The sequence below is a fragment of the Panulirus ornatus genome, chromosome 59 (assembly GCF_036320965.1).
Source record: "Panulirus ornatus isolate Po-2019 chromosome 59, ASM3632096v1, whole genome shotgun sequence".
Taxonomy (NCBI): domain Eukaryota; kingdom Metazoa; phylum Arthropoda; class Malacostraca; order Decapoda; family Palinuridae; genus Panulirus; species Panulirus ornatus.
In genome coordinates this window covers 27,606,259-27,622,288 of record NC_092282.1, presented here as the reverse complement: position 1 = coordinate 27,622,288, position 16,030 = coordinate 27,606,259, and the positions used below count along the sequence as shown (strand labels likewise).

General features: G+C 48.0%; 1 protein-coding gene across 2 annotated transcripts in view; it reads right to left on the bottom strand.

Annotated features, from left to right (window-relative positions):
• The window catches only part of nsl1 (non-specific lethal 1), a 180,283-nt gene that overhangs the window by 129,237 nt on the left and 35,016 nt on the right, over positions 1-16,030 (bottom strand). The gene's annotated exons all lie outside the window — the stretch shown is intronic.

Genomic DNA, 16,030 nt, shown 5'->3' with positions numbered 1-16,030 from the left:
GCGGCACGTTTGAACACGAAAAACCTATCAAAAAATTTAAAGTTATCTACACCAAACCTATCAAAAAATTTAAAGTTATCTACACCAAACCTATCAAACAATTTAAAGTTATCTACACCAAACCTATCAAACAATTTAAAGCTATCTACACAAAATTCAATATTTTGGCTTCCTTACACAAAATTCAGCAATCTACACAAACTTTTGATTAAAAAAAAAACCCAATTCTCGTGTACTTTGCTTGCTTGCACTACTGTTATATAATTGCTATGTGAGACCACTTGTGGCCGGCGGTCCATACGTTCCTACATACATAACACAGTTCTTTACCCTCTCGTCCGTGACTCCTCTGGTCTACATCTGCCTAACATCTACATCTACCATAATTACATATTCTACATTCACCGGGGAGTAACACTCGACAAAACTACTTTAACTTCACTAGTGACCGGCTATTTCATGACTCATGCTACCCAACATGTGTAAGACACCACCAACACAACCTACACGTATCTGAGATGAGCCTGATAATGCAATCCTGGGCGGCGTTGTGAGCCCCTCACCATGCAGTTGACATGTGTGTCATGTATGCCTTAGTGTGCACTCCTACTACTACAACAGTAGTTCTACATTTCTGTATTATCGAGATGACTCAACTAACTGCAGCTGAATACCATACAGTAGTAGAGTAAATATGTAAGATCTTCTACTTTGTGAACCAACGACCCAATATATAGAGCAACCTGGTATTACAGAAGACTTCACCAGGTATTACAGAAGACTTCACCTGGTATTACAGAAGACTTCACCAGGTATTACAGAAGACTTCACCTGGTATTACAGAAGACTTCACCTGGTATTACAGAAGACTTCACCAGGTATTACAGAAGACTTCACCTGGTATTACAGAAGACTTCACCAGGTATTACAGAAGACTCCACCTGGTACTACAGAAGACTTCACCAGGTATTACAGAAGACTTCACCAGATATTACAGAAGACTTCACCAGGTATCACAGAAGACTTCACCTGGTATTACAGAAGACTTCACCAGGTATCACAGAAGACTTCATCTGGTATTACAGAAGACTTCACCAGGTATCACAGAAGACTTCACCTGGTATTACAGAAGACTTCACCAGGTATTACAGAAGACTTCACCAGGTATTACAGAAGACTTCACCAGGTATTACAGAAGACTTCACCAGGTATTACAGAAGACTTCACCTGGTATTACAGAAGACTTCACCTGGTATTACAGGTAAAAGAAAGTTCAAGACACGGGACCCGGACCCCCACGAGTGTAGAACTCCCCATCCATAAAGGAGAAACAGGTAAATACAAAGTATAAGTCTACTCTAACAAGGAAACGCCTACACGTCTTGCCAGCTCCTGTGAGAATCAAACACCTAAGAAACTGAAGACCCAATTCCTCCTTTCAATCCATGTGAGATAATAACCCTGGGAACTCTCCTCCTCCAGCGGAAGACGCAGCCAGAGGGGCACAACATCGTCAGCTGGATGGCAAGCGGTGGTTACTAGGGGGACGTGGGAGGAGGCAGTCAAGACCTGGTCTCACTACTACTGCTGGTCCGCCAGTACTCTGCCTGGGCTTCCCATACCACGCACCTCTCCTTTCGAGGGCCAGGCCCTTCATACATACATTACACCAGGGCCTTACCACACTGCTGAGGGGCATCACCCACCGGCTGAAGACCCCGATGACTTCCTCTGTTGTGGACAAAAGTGATTGTGAAGCGACAAGCATAATACAGGAGGAGCCCGCCCGCCCGCCCCCCGTCCTGGCATCAGGTCTTGACTGCTTTACTGGAGCAGCGCGGCGCACCCACTCAACCCCCACCACCTTTCTGCTAACGCTCCAGCCACCATCTCCTTTTTTCCCCAGACGATCTCCTTTAATAATCTCTCACACCTGGGGCGTCATTCCAACGTTTTATGGCCAACAGCTCCAACTCTGAGAGAGAGAGAGAGAGAGAGAGAGAGAGAGAGAGAGAGAGAGAGAGAGAGAGAGAGAGAGAGAGAGAGAGAGAGAGAAGGGGGGGGGGGGCCGGTCTTGCCAGTCAGTCACAGCCACAATGTCGTCACATGATGGGCATGTCAGTGCCTGGGTAGAGTGACCTCAGGAGGGATCATGACAATGTTTGAGAAATGTGAACAACACGACAACACATTATTGGTCAGTCACACATTTTCAGCAAGGAAAAAGGGGGTCAAAATTTACAATTATTTACATATTATATACATCTCTCAACAACATATCGAATGAACATGTAAAAAAAATTACACATAACGTCAATTCCACACGAGAGAAGAGGCACAGAAACAAAAGAAAACGTTTTAGGAGAACTCTTCTTCAACTGGGACTTAAATCGTCCCTAACTTAAGACACGTCCCAGTCTTTCGGTCAAGTGACGAAGGCAAATGTTTAAGATGAGATGAAGAGAATCATGTAGAGCAAACAACAACGGGTTAATACAGGTAGGCGCTACTATGCATGATCTGCCAACACATCTCTTAACCTATCAAACTTTCCTTAATTATGAACGGGTCACTTGAACACTACAACAACTGCTCTCATCTCCACACCATATTGTGCCACTACACAAATGTCTACGCCAGGTCAAACCCATCCACAAAAGCCCCGGGGTGGGGCTAGGGATGGGTCGTTGGTCAACACACACACACACACACACACACATACACACCGCTACAGCGCAAGTATTGTATCATGTACATGGCATCCTGTACTGTCTCACCCACCCACTGTACGTTCTGCACATGATCCATACTGTGCGAGGATGTATTCTCCACCCACCCGCTGTACGTATGATCCATACTGTAAGTGGATGTATCAAGGTGTTATACAAACCACAACAGCCACGTTCACTCACACGATCCGTCAACATAAGAAGGACTATGGGTTCTACGAGAGGCGGAAGCCATGCAACTCGACCCAAGTCATCTTCATCTGGAAGCTTGAAATGTTACATACAACTCACGAACACGGATAACGGTAAGCCAGGGCCACATGCAGGAGGTAAGCCAGATGGAAAGTGATTAATATTAATCATTAATCAAAGAGACTGCTGCGAGATAATCAGTATCTGAGGTATACGATTTCTAACCATGAAACGAAAAGTACAAAATGTCGTAATATATACCAAAGATGATTCATAATAAGGTACAGTTCGTACAATGACCCACCAACTGTAGGCTATAGTTTATACAATGACCAACCAACTGTAGGCTATAGTTTATACAATGACCCACCAACTGTAGGATACAGTTTATACAATGACCCACCAACTGTAGGCTACAGTTTATACAATGACCCACCAACTGTAGGGCACAGTTTATACAATGACCCACCAACTGTAGGCTACAGTTTATACAATGACCCACAAAGTGTAGGATACAGTTTATACAATGACCCACCAACTGTAGGCTACAGTTTATACAATGACCCACCAACTGTAGGCTACAGTTTATACAATGACCCACCAACTGTAGGCTACAGTTTATACAATGACCCACCAACTGTAGGCTACAGTTTATACAATGACCCACCAACTGTAGGCTACAGTTTATACAATGACCCACCAACTGTAGGCTACAGTTTATACAATGACCCACCAACTGTAGGATACAGTTTATACAATGACCCACCAACTGTAGGCTACAGTTTATACTGTAGAGAAGCACAGTATGGCGGCAGATGTAGGCAGCCCACTACGGAAATAAAAACCGTCTGTCGTTGTTGCCTCATTGTCACATGTAGTGCTATACCACAGCAACATGTAGTAGCAGACGAGCGCGCCGCTCTCACCTTCCAGGGTGTCACTGTACCATGAGGCAGGCAGGGTAGGCTTCACACTGCTGTATCCCCTCATACATAACCCAGAGACGTGACCTTCAATATAAAGTTCCTCTCATCACGGATCCTGCTTAAAGAGCCATGGAAAATAAGGATCTTGTTGGAAAAGTACGAAAAATAAGGAATTTTTTTTCCCAGTCTTACAAAACGTGTGCAGAATATGTTAACCTCAACAAGCCAATATTTTCAGAGATCATATTTTGAAACAAACTGCCTAAATCACCCTGGGTAGCTACGTGACGACGATCGTTGGGTATGATGGCCAGCTGGGATTGTTTACAAGGACAATTAAAGGTCAGATCAAGGGCTAGGTCAAGGGTGGTAAGGTCGTGACAAAGACGTCAATATATCAAACACATCACTGGAACTACATGTACCCAGTCAACCCATCATGGCGCCCACTCGGGTTAATATAATCTCGACAGTAAATTACCAACCAAGAGACGATCATCTACCAGAACAATACGGCGAACTACCTCCCTGAACAACGAGGGTGAAGGCCCCTCGTGAACAACGAGGGTGAAGGACCCTCGTGAACAACGAGGGTGAAGGACCCTCGTGAACAACGAGGGTGAAGGCCCCTCGTGAACAACGAGGGTGAAGGCCCCTCGTGAACAACGAGGGTGAAGGACCCTCGTGAACAACGAGGGTGAAGGACCCTCGTGAACAACGAGGGTGAAGGACGCTCGTGAACAACGAGGGTGAAGGACCCTCGTGAACAACGAGGGTGAAGGACCCTCGTGAACAACGAGGGTGAAGGACCCGCGAGAACAACGAGGGTGAAGGACCCTCGTGAACAACGAGGGTGAAGGACCCTCGTGAACAACGAGGGTGAAGGACCCTCGTGAACAACGAGGGTGAAGGACCCTCGTGAACAACGAGGGTGAAGGACCCTCGTGAACAACGAGGGTGAAGGACCCGCGAGAACAACGAGGGTGAAGGACCCTCGTGAACAACGAGGGTGAAGGACCCTCGTGAACAACGAGGGTGAAGGACCCGCGAGAACAACGAGGGTGAAGGACCCTCGTGAACAACGAGGGTGAAGGACCCTCGTGAACAACGAGGGTGAAGGACCCTCGTGAACAACGAGGGTGAAGGACCCTCGTGAACAACGAGGGTGAAGGACCCTCGTGAACAACGAGGGTGAAGGACCCGCGAGAACAACGAGGGTGAAGGACCCTCGTGAACAACGAGGGTGAAGGACCCTCGTGAACAACGAGGGTGAAGGACCCGCGAGAACAACGAGGGTGAAGGACCCTCGTGAACAACGAGGGTGAAGGACCCTCGTGAACAACGAGGGTGAAGGACCCTCGTGAATGCCACAACATTAAAGGTACCATTATTGTGAGTGCTCTGCTGCCCAGGTCAACCTTAACAATACTGGTCATCACACATCTTGGTAGGTTGGTGTGGTTACTATTTGTGTGTTGCGCCACGCAAGAGACATTTACAATCGTAATGTATCGTTCGTATACACACACACGACTTAGCCACGTACCTATTAATCGACCAGCCCTATGGAGAGGATAATCACATGGGATTGGCTGTGGGCCGACTGCCGCGCCCACATTTGAATCCATGCTGGCCCGTGTTGACTCATGGTAAGTAGCCACACCATGGTGGCCCGTGTGTGTGTAAAGCCATGCCAGAGTCCAACCTCAGTACGGGTCGTTATCGTATAACAACACCACGTTCTCTCAACCTGTACGGGAGACTTTCATTCTTTTAGCTCTATCTTCCCATCATTTGTCTTGTTTACCTCAAGGGGAACCAGGAGACACCTTGTCGCAGGTCCTGAGGAACTTCATCCTGTCCAGCAGGTCATCCCCACCTGGACGAGTGTCTGTGGGGTTATACAGTACATTGAAGTAACCATTATGATGTCTTCTCTCCAAGCTACTGCTGACTCGGGTCGTTTGGTCGGCTCACCCGCTCCACACACCATAACAGGGCCACAGACAACATGCACAGACTCCCTGCTCCAGGACCAGACTCCTGGAACTCTGGTCTTTATAAAGGAAGGTGTAACACCACTTGCACAGCCACTGGTCTGGTCTGTCCTCTGACATCACGCCACGAGTCTGCAACTAACTCATATCGCCTCATTCCACAAAGGAGTGGGCAAAAGCAATTCCCTTGAGAAAATAAAATAGATATCCACCAGTTGCTCTAATATGATGAGAATCCGAAGCATATCTTTATGGACCTTAATATCATATAGAACCCAAGACAACATGGCGGGAAGATCTGGCTTCTCAAAGTGGCTCCATCATTATAACAAACCCGTCTGAGGCGTTGAAGTACAACCAAAAATCCTAAACTGATACACGCACTGACACGATCAAAGTCTGCAGACGGATTACTGAAAACAACCTGCTTTTCAACAGGACCAGACAGACATGACACATATGTACAAGGTTTTGACACAGTATGACACCAGTGCAAACCTCTTTCAGTTCTACACAGACCCCAGCATGAGCGAGGTAACCATGTGAGAGTAACACTGCCTCACAACCAGAGCTGCCACAGACCTTACCATGCTCTACCAGGTCTGCTACCCTCAACTGCTTGACTTCAGTCCTTACCTGCTGAGTTGGGTCGACCACAACCCGGTTAGTGCGGTACCGTACATTACATATTGTTTCTGAGGCAAACACCTGTATAGTCTTGGGTTCATGATGTTCACGTTGGCAAACATCTCTTATCATGTCTGATGCACATTTGCATTTGAAGAATATCATTTTGCAATCTTCCATACCCATCCTGCCAATACGCAACTATTACCAGTGTAGGTTGTGGAGCAAGACTTGATTGTAGGTTGTGGAGCAAGACTTGATTGTAGGTTGTGGAGCAAGACTTGATTATAGGGTGTGGAGCAAGACTTGATTGTAGGTTGTGGAGCAAGACTTGATTGTAGGTTGTGGAGCAAGACTTGATTGTAGGTTGTGGAGCAAGACTTGATTGTAGGTTGTGGAGCAAGACTTCTACGACTTTCTGAGTAACAATGATATATCCTTCCCGTGAGCGCCTGGCCTCGCCCAGTACAGAGAGCCTCGCTGATTTCCGTCGGTGGGGAAGGTTTAGCGCGTCAGTACACATCCTGACACACCTACACGCATCCCACGATGATGTTTGCACACCCGTATTGAAAGCGTCAGTGTCACCATGAGAGGTGGCAATGTTTTTGCTCTGGTCTGAAGGTCGGGTAAGATGTTGGTGAGTATCTGCTGAAAGCTTCGGGGGCCGACTACCTCGAACATGCCCCAGGGTTACGTAATGCTCCACCAAGTTGTTGGACGCCGCAGGCCCAGGTAAACCATAGCCACCTGTTTCCTAGCTCTTCCCATTTTGAGACCAGTAGGTTGAAATCTTACTGGCGATTATATCAGGGATCGTCCTTCCATGATAATCAAGCCAATATCAACATCTCTCCATATGAGTTTATCTTCTGAACTGAGGGTTAACATGGAGTGCAGTGTTGACACCTGCACTCCGCCACCTGACCCAACAACCACGACACTACAGTCTCTCTCGTGACCTGCATTACGTTATCAGTTGGTCAACGATGTGAACCACGGTGATGGTACGGTGGCTCACACTGTGTTCATCCCCCGGCAGGAACCACCATGGCCAGCCTTTCTAAGAGTGACCTGGACAAGTATTTATAGTGTATCAGCTGAGCCAGGCCGTGGAGGGTACGTGGACCCGAGAGGCACCGCTTTCTAACGACCCAACCAAACCTGGGATGTGGCAGCCAGGTCACGTTGTGACCATATCATCTCTCCTCCTCCTCCTCCTCCTGCTACACCTCTCCTCGCTAGCACGTTTTTTTTTCTCGGGCAAACCTGAGAATTCTACTTCCCAGAAAGGCTCACCTCCCTCAATCTCTATACTACACCTGCTATATATCTATGACAAAGCTATGGTATCTATGTCTAGCTTATGAGGGTCTTCATTCAAGGGTGTCATCTTGCATGTGGTCATTATGTGTCGTTGCCTTCTGTTTACCTCCTGGCGTCCACCCGTTGTAAAGTGCTGACTTGCCACGTTGCTCGACCAGGTTATTGAGGGCCGCGACCTGCAGGTTGGCCAGCCTCGTACATCAGGTATAAATACTTCCGTCTCCTTTCTCAGTGTTTTTACCTCAATCATGTTCACCAAGGCTAGATTCTCTGTGTCCAGGTTCGCTTCCCTTGTGTCCCCACCTCACTGAGCGACACACACAACCTTGGTTTTCGCTGGTGTCAAACTTCTATTGTCAGTTAATGTGCACAGATGGTCATCTTTCTCTGTAACCATTTCTGTAGGTCGGCGCGTCTTCTGTTTCTACCATTCTCTGCCGCCTCAACAGATATGGTCACCTGGGATATTCATAAGAGTGTGAGGAACTTGCCGGGTTTCCTGTTCTATATCTAGCAATTTATGCTTTGAATTTCTCAAGTAATGCAACCGAACATGAGGCAATGACCCTAGTTGTTTATAACGGTACGACCCTTGAGCACGACAGTACGACCCCTGAACATGAGTACAGTGCCTCACACCTGACCCCATAAAGGTCAGGTCAGAGGCCGTGCCATCATTACATCATGAGTAAGACGACTCAAACTGTCGTACTCAAGTGGAGTCCCGAGTGGGCCAGTGACTCGAGAGTGGGTCAGGAAGTGCCTCACCGGTAATCCTGGTTACCTACTGCCCTCTACCCATACTTCCTCTAATCTTGGCCACACGTTAGCCAGGTTGTTCGTCGCCCGATGCCTCGCCACACCACACTGCCAACACCAGGTTAAGACACGGTCACACAGCAGGCCACAACTACCTGGCCACACAGCAGGCCACAACTACCCGGCCACACAGCAGGCCACAACTACCCGGCCACACAGCAGGCCACAACTACCCGGCCACACAGCAGGCCACAACTACCCGGCCACACAGCAGGCCACAACTACCCGGCCACACAGCAGGCCACACAGCAGGCCACAACTACCCGGCCACACAGCAGGCCACAACTACCTGGCCACACAGCAGGCCACAACTAAACAGAAAATTCGTCCAAACTTGTATTGCCGGATTTCACAGAAACTCTTGCTTCCATCATCCCTACCACAATCCCTCTTCAACTGAACCCACAAGGCCATCAGCCAACCCCACACAGCTGCCGACCCATCCAGTACTATATACGTATCTATGAATTACAAACACCGCACTAACGCAACCTCAGTGGCATGTATGTATTAAATACACAGGCACCATCAAGACCGCCTCTGTAACCTGATGACACTTATATGATTCACATCCACAACTCGGACCTAAAAATTCTCATTCATGTGTATCTTCGTAATGAATACATGCAAGATCTCACCTCACCTCTGTCATTTGCCTCCACTTCATCTATATTTGTACAACTTCAAAACACTCCACACTGTGTCAGGCATCTGGTAAGGTCTGGCCCAAGTCATAGCCAAGTAAATAAAGTGACTTAACTAACTGGTGTGGCCAGGACACCACTTTATCTTACCTTACAGTGTATGTGGAGGACCGTCTGTCTCGCCGGATTCAGAGACAATATATACAGGGACTCTACTGGTAAACAACGGGTACACACACAGTGTCACTGGTCCTCACACTTGAGACATACCAGTTTCATTTTGGGCCTTGAACGTGTACTGACCCCCGTGACTTTATCATGACAACAGACAATGACTCATCAGCGTACACTGGCAGCCATGACTTTAAGATTTACACCTGACACTCTCTCTCTCTCTCTCTCTCTCTCTCTCTCTCTCTCTTCCTAAGCAATCCAATACTTTCAGTGTTAATAAATCATACTGATGATTGGGCGTTGAGGTGAACACCGCACATTATCACACGGAGTGTGGTAGCTCTTCTTCTTGCTCAATCCCCGACCAAGACTTCTGGCTGCTCGTCTCAATAATGGGGGTTCGAGCCCCTGTACAAGATGGATGAGTTATAAACCTATGGCTGGTGGATACATGGCTACCACCTTGGGCTGGGAGGGGTACATGTCCACAGTTGTGGCAGAAGTAGGCAGCAGACACCTTGTAACCCAGGGAGGGAGGACATGCCCACCTTCACACCTTACTGTAACTTCTAGACTGTGTTCACTTCCTGCATCAAAAAACGGTAAAACTTACCATAAGAAACACTGTGTACTGCATGTAATGAAAGTTATGTAATGAATCAATTTTGTAACCACCTTAGGTAGTAATGTGAGCTCAGCCCACTCTGCGTTATAACCTCCAGACCATTTGCCACCTTTGTAATCTTTTACGCTACCGCTCACAGGAGGAACATGGGGTGTACGGTCGTCACTTCCCCAGGATACCAGCACCAACCCAGACCCCACCAGGGAAGGGACCAAGACAGCCACCAACGTTACTCCTCCTTCCCTCACCTGAGTGCGTGTGTGGCCAGCCACCCCGCCACCATCACATTGGTGTCAGGATCATACCTTCAGCCACGGACTCAACTTCTTCCTTCCTCTCCTCGACCAAGCTGGCAATGTTGCCAGGTGAACTGCTGCTCCTTACCTTCACCACACCAGCGTAATACCTGCTCGCCATTATCTACTACAGGTCCCCCGTGGTCTCCCCAGTCGACGTCATCTGCCACATCAAACTCTCTTGTCACAAGCAAACTATGACTGTGGCCGTGTCATGCGTCTACCAGCGCAACTGAATATATGGGAAGGTCAGATAACACAAGACCTGACGGTCTATGACCAGGTTATCTGCTGGAGGACAGTACATTGGAAGGTCAGATAACACAAGACTTGATGGTCTATGACCAGGTTATCTGCTGGAGGACAGTACATGGGAAGGACAGATAACACAAGACCTGATGGTCTATGACCAGGTTATCTGCTGGAGGACAGTACATGGGAAGGTCAGATAACACAAGACCTGATGGTCTATGACCAGGTTATCTGCTGAAGGACAGTACATGGGAAGGTCAGATAACACCAGACCTGATGGTCTATGACCAGGTTATCTGCTGGAGGACAGTACATGGGAAGGTCAGATAACACAAGACCTGATGGTCTATGACCAGGTTATCTGCTGGAGGACAGTACATGGGAAGGTCAGATAACACCAGACCTGATGGTCTATGACCAGGTTATCTGCTGGAGGACAGTACATGGGAAGGACAGATAACACAAGACCTGATGGTCTATGACCAGGTTATCTGCTGGAGGACAGTACATGGGAAGGTCAGATAACACAAGACCTGATGGTCTATTTTCGTTCAAAATCTTATCAACGGTAGAACCAGGCTAGTACAGGAGAACAGTTAAGAAGTCAAGCATTGTAACTCTGGGTCACCCTCGAGGTAATGACCGTCACGTTTAACTACCGTTCTTGGAATGTGCTCGTTACTAACCAGCCTCATCACTTGACCTTCAGTCGTATCACGAGCCGAGGAAGAGGCTAACCATTGTGACCAGAACTGTCTCCCTGCAGGCAGGCATACACCAGCACCGCATGAAATGCCAGAGAGTTTACCTCAGGCCGCCTTACTTCACAAGTGGCCACACCAACACTGCTCACCGCTCCAATAACATGATCAGTAAGTGCTAAAATGTCAACGAGAGATGGAACAATGTACACAAGCTTGACCAGCCAGAACTAGGATTATATCACCACCATGATGTAGGCAACACACTCACCACCATGATGTAGGCAACACACTCACCTGTATGACCAACCAATGTTCAATTTCTCTATAAGGTTAAAGTGTGTTTTGCTTCCACGTTATGAACAACTTACAATCAGATCGAAATATGACAAGTACTTCACCACAACGACTCCACTTCGAAAGGCTTTTAAAATTCTTGTTTTTTCTCCTGCAGCGAGGATGGGTCACCACAACACAACCCCCAGCTTGATCAACCCCACACCAAACTGGAGGTCAGCTACGTCTTTCATGAGGAACCAAGACACACACACACACACACACGAGAGCCAGCCAGCTAAAGCACCTCCTTCAACCCTGACCGTCACCACTACATACATACAGACAGACAGACATATCTGCCACACACAGGTTGGCAGCCCTGGCCTACCCCCTCCACCACCGCCTCAACCACCTCGATAAAACGTGTTACGCAGTTGTCACCACCACACACGGACGCCCTCCTCAACCTGACCTACTCTCACCACTACGCCACCATCACAACCTCACGAGACACTCGGAAATAAAGGCAAATACTGACCACTGTATCAACGTGAACTGAACGACGACACTACATAATTTGGGGGGGATAAAATACCCGACTTCATATCACGTCAACACCAGACCCATCATTACGCAATCAAGCTGGCCCAGCGTGCCTTAACCCCTTCACTGTACGACGACCAACGGTGAGACGAGCACGACTAACGGTACGACACGGCCATGACGGGACGACCCTCAAGTACGACCATCGCGACACGTCGGCCCTAGCCTTGGCAAAGGCCTAACCCGCCCACAGATCGTAGGGTCGTGGTAAACCAGTTGTGGTTGCCTGCCATTTACTCTCCTTGTTCATTTCCTTTACAAACACATAAGACTCGTCACTCCACCCCATCTGCATATTCTACCCGGCCAGCGCAGGGGGGGACCATCCCCTTACATACGCCAAGGTCACATCCTCGTGTCTATGTCAACATATATGTCAGGGTATCTCATCCCGCTGAAGTACCAGCCAATCATTTCTCAGAAATATGTTGTCTTTTTCAGTAATTTCTGATGTTTTTCGAGGTCTTCTACCCCCACAGCCGGGTCTGTGACCTTACCTTACGATGGTTTCCGAGGTCTTCTACCCCCACAGCTGGGTGTGGGACCTTAACTTACGATGGTTTCCAAGGTCTTCTACCCCCACAGCCGGGTCTGTGACCTTACCTTACGATGGTTTCTGAGGTCTTCTACCCCCACAGCTGGGTGTGGGACCTTAACTTACGATGGTTTCCAAGGTCTTCTACCCCCACAGCCGGGTCTGTGACCTTACCTTACGATGGTTTCTGAGGTCTTCTACCCCCACAGCTGGGTGTGGGACCTTACCTTACCTTAAGATGGTTTCCGAGGTCTTCTACCCCACAGCTGGGTGTGGGACCTTAACTTACGATGGTTTCCAAGGTCTTCTACCCCCACAGCTGGGTGTGGGACCTTAACTTACGATGGTTTCCAAGGTCTTCTACCCCCACAGCTGGGTGTGGGACCTTACCTTACCTTTCGATGTTTTCGCAGGTCTTCTACCCAAATAGATGAGTCAGAAACCTTACCTTATCGTACATAGTCACTGGAAGTTAAATACGAATGAGTAGAAATACTGTTTGGAAATTTTCAAATTACTGTAAACTACTGTACCAGCCAGAGGTGGAGCGTTTGTGCAAATCAGGATACAAACTAAGTTTCTGGTTCAATCTAACACAACTTAGACAAAACCCAAAGCAGACTTATGGCTCGTGTGCCATTCAATAGTTTACATGTTGAGGAACAAATGAACAGTTTTATAACCATACGAAAACACCTTTCAAATTATGATCAAAGGTTAAGCTGAAAAATAAAACATAACTCTTGAAAACAAGAGACGAATAATGCAATCGGTAAGTACCACACCTACACAAGTAGTAGCAGTATTTACTACAATTTCAGTACGGAAATGCCGGAAATCCTGGACACACACTAAGGCCCGTCAGGTGGACAACTACCAGACCGCCGCGCAACCCTGACCCTACAGGGGCTCAGCCTCAACACCTGACTCCAACATACTCGACCAACGTGTATCAAACACACTAAAGAAAACACCACGACACACTGCCACACCAATGTCCACCGTTGTACACGCTTCCGTGATGTTGTGGTTACCGTTGCTGACTATGACTCCACGCAAGCACGGGCCCGCCCGGGTTCGAATCCCGGGAGGGGTAATGAAATTACGGGTTCATCCTTGCCTCAGGTCTGGTTAATACATGGGTACATGGCTTGGGCAAGTGTGTGCCTGCGTGCGTGTGTGCGTGATTACTATTCGTGTGTTACGGAGTTTCACACTCGTGTTGCCCCGTCTCCTAAACTTGCATATATATGTACTATGTCTTTACTCCTATAAATGTATGAGCGCACACACTCACACACACACACACACACACACACACACAGCCTAGTGTGTGTGTGTGTGTGTGTGTGTGTGTGTGTTCCAAACAAAGTGATCTCAAACAGCTAAAAGTGAAAGGATCAAATCGTGCAGCTCAGCTGGTCATTACGTGAGCGAGGTCCCTCATATCATATATACACTTGGGAACTCCTGGGAGGCCGAGTCTCCTACCTTCCTTTACAAAAAAAGTTACCTTATAATCCCAGCAGCCTGGCAGCCTGCCTGTAAAATACAACCGATGAACTCAAGGTATACACTGTTCACGAGTGTACCAGACCAGCCAGGTTGTGGGCTGTGTGGGGCCTGCGGGCTCCTGCGGCTTCCAACAGCTTGGTCGACCAACGACCCAACCCACCAGCCTGGACTGTGGGGGTAAGGCAAGCCTGAGTGACCACGAAGATAACAGCTCAAGTCCAGCTGATATGGGTGGAAACCTTCCCATATAAATGATGCAACCAACTTACATATTACGTAAGGCATACGTACATGATTACAAGGTCCATAATCTCTGCATCACACAATAACTTACATCACAAACAAGTAAGCCCTACCTACCTTTCTACCTACCTACCTACCTACAGTAATGCCATATACAAAGGAATATCACATCACCTCTGCTCCCGGCTGGCCGGCCAACTGTCTACTCTCACCTCACCATCATCCGGGAGTTACAATGATTTTCACATATGCAGAAAAAGATAGAACACCTTCAACAAGCAGGACCTTACCATCACAAACCCCCTGGTGGTATACACGGTGCAGCAGGTCAAGAATGAACTGGACAAATACCTACAAAGTATACCAGACCAGCCAGGCAGTGGCAGGGCTATATAGTCGTGTGGGCTGCTGCTTCCAACAACTTGATCGACCAACAACCCAATCCAGCAGCCTGGGTCCAGCCCGGGCAGGGAGGGTGAAGCCCCTAGCAGTATCCTCCGTCAGCCACAGTACAAGGCCAGCTGTTATCCCCCTCCTCTGCTCGCCTCCGTTTAATAGCATCATTGTTTACATTGCTCATTATCTCTCTATATTTTCAACCTTGGGTTACAGTTAATTAAATACAACGTTAATTATCTTTTTTACCCAAAGACCTCCTTCCATCGTACTGACGTCATATAATAGTTTACCATGTCGTCCAGGCTCGACCTAAGCAACAATACCTCCTCCAGTTTGTACTAAACGTGACATGTTACTTCCTCGAACCAAAACATCTTCCAACACAACTCCTCGTGAATCAACCTGATCACGTCTTCTATCCCCCACAGCCCAAGCTGGGCTGGGTTGGGTCGCTGGTTGAGCAAGCTGTTGGAGGCGGCAGCAGCGTGCAGAGCCTGGGGCTGGTCAGGTACACTGTAAATACCTGTTCACCGCTGCATTCTTCCTTCCCGCCAACATCACTTATTGTAGTAAGGCGGCTTCCATCACATGCCACCAAAGATACTATGACAACACACCACACAACACACTAACTCTTACTCAACACTGCCTGAACAGCACACACACACACACACACACATAACCGCTGTTTCCCGCATCAGCGAGGTAGCTCCAAGAAACAGACGAAGAATGACCCATACACTCATATACACATACATGTACATAAACGCCCACATACGCACATATACATACATATAAATATCAACTTCCACATACATATACATACTCATACGCAGACATCGCATACATATACATGCACATAATCATAGGTGCTTGCCTTCATCCATTTCTGTCGCTACCCCGCCCCACGGGAAAACAGCTTCGCTACCCCCTGCTTCAGCGAGCCAGCGCCAGGAAAACAAAGGCCACATTCGTTCACACTCAGTCTCTAGCTGTCATGTGTAATGCACCAAAACCACAGTTCCCTTTCCACACCCAAGCCCCACACACCTTTCCATGGTTTACCCCAGACGTTCCACATGCCCTGGTTCAGTCCACTGACAGAACGTCGACCCCGATATACCACATCGTTCCAATTCACTCTATTC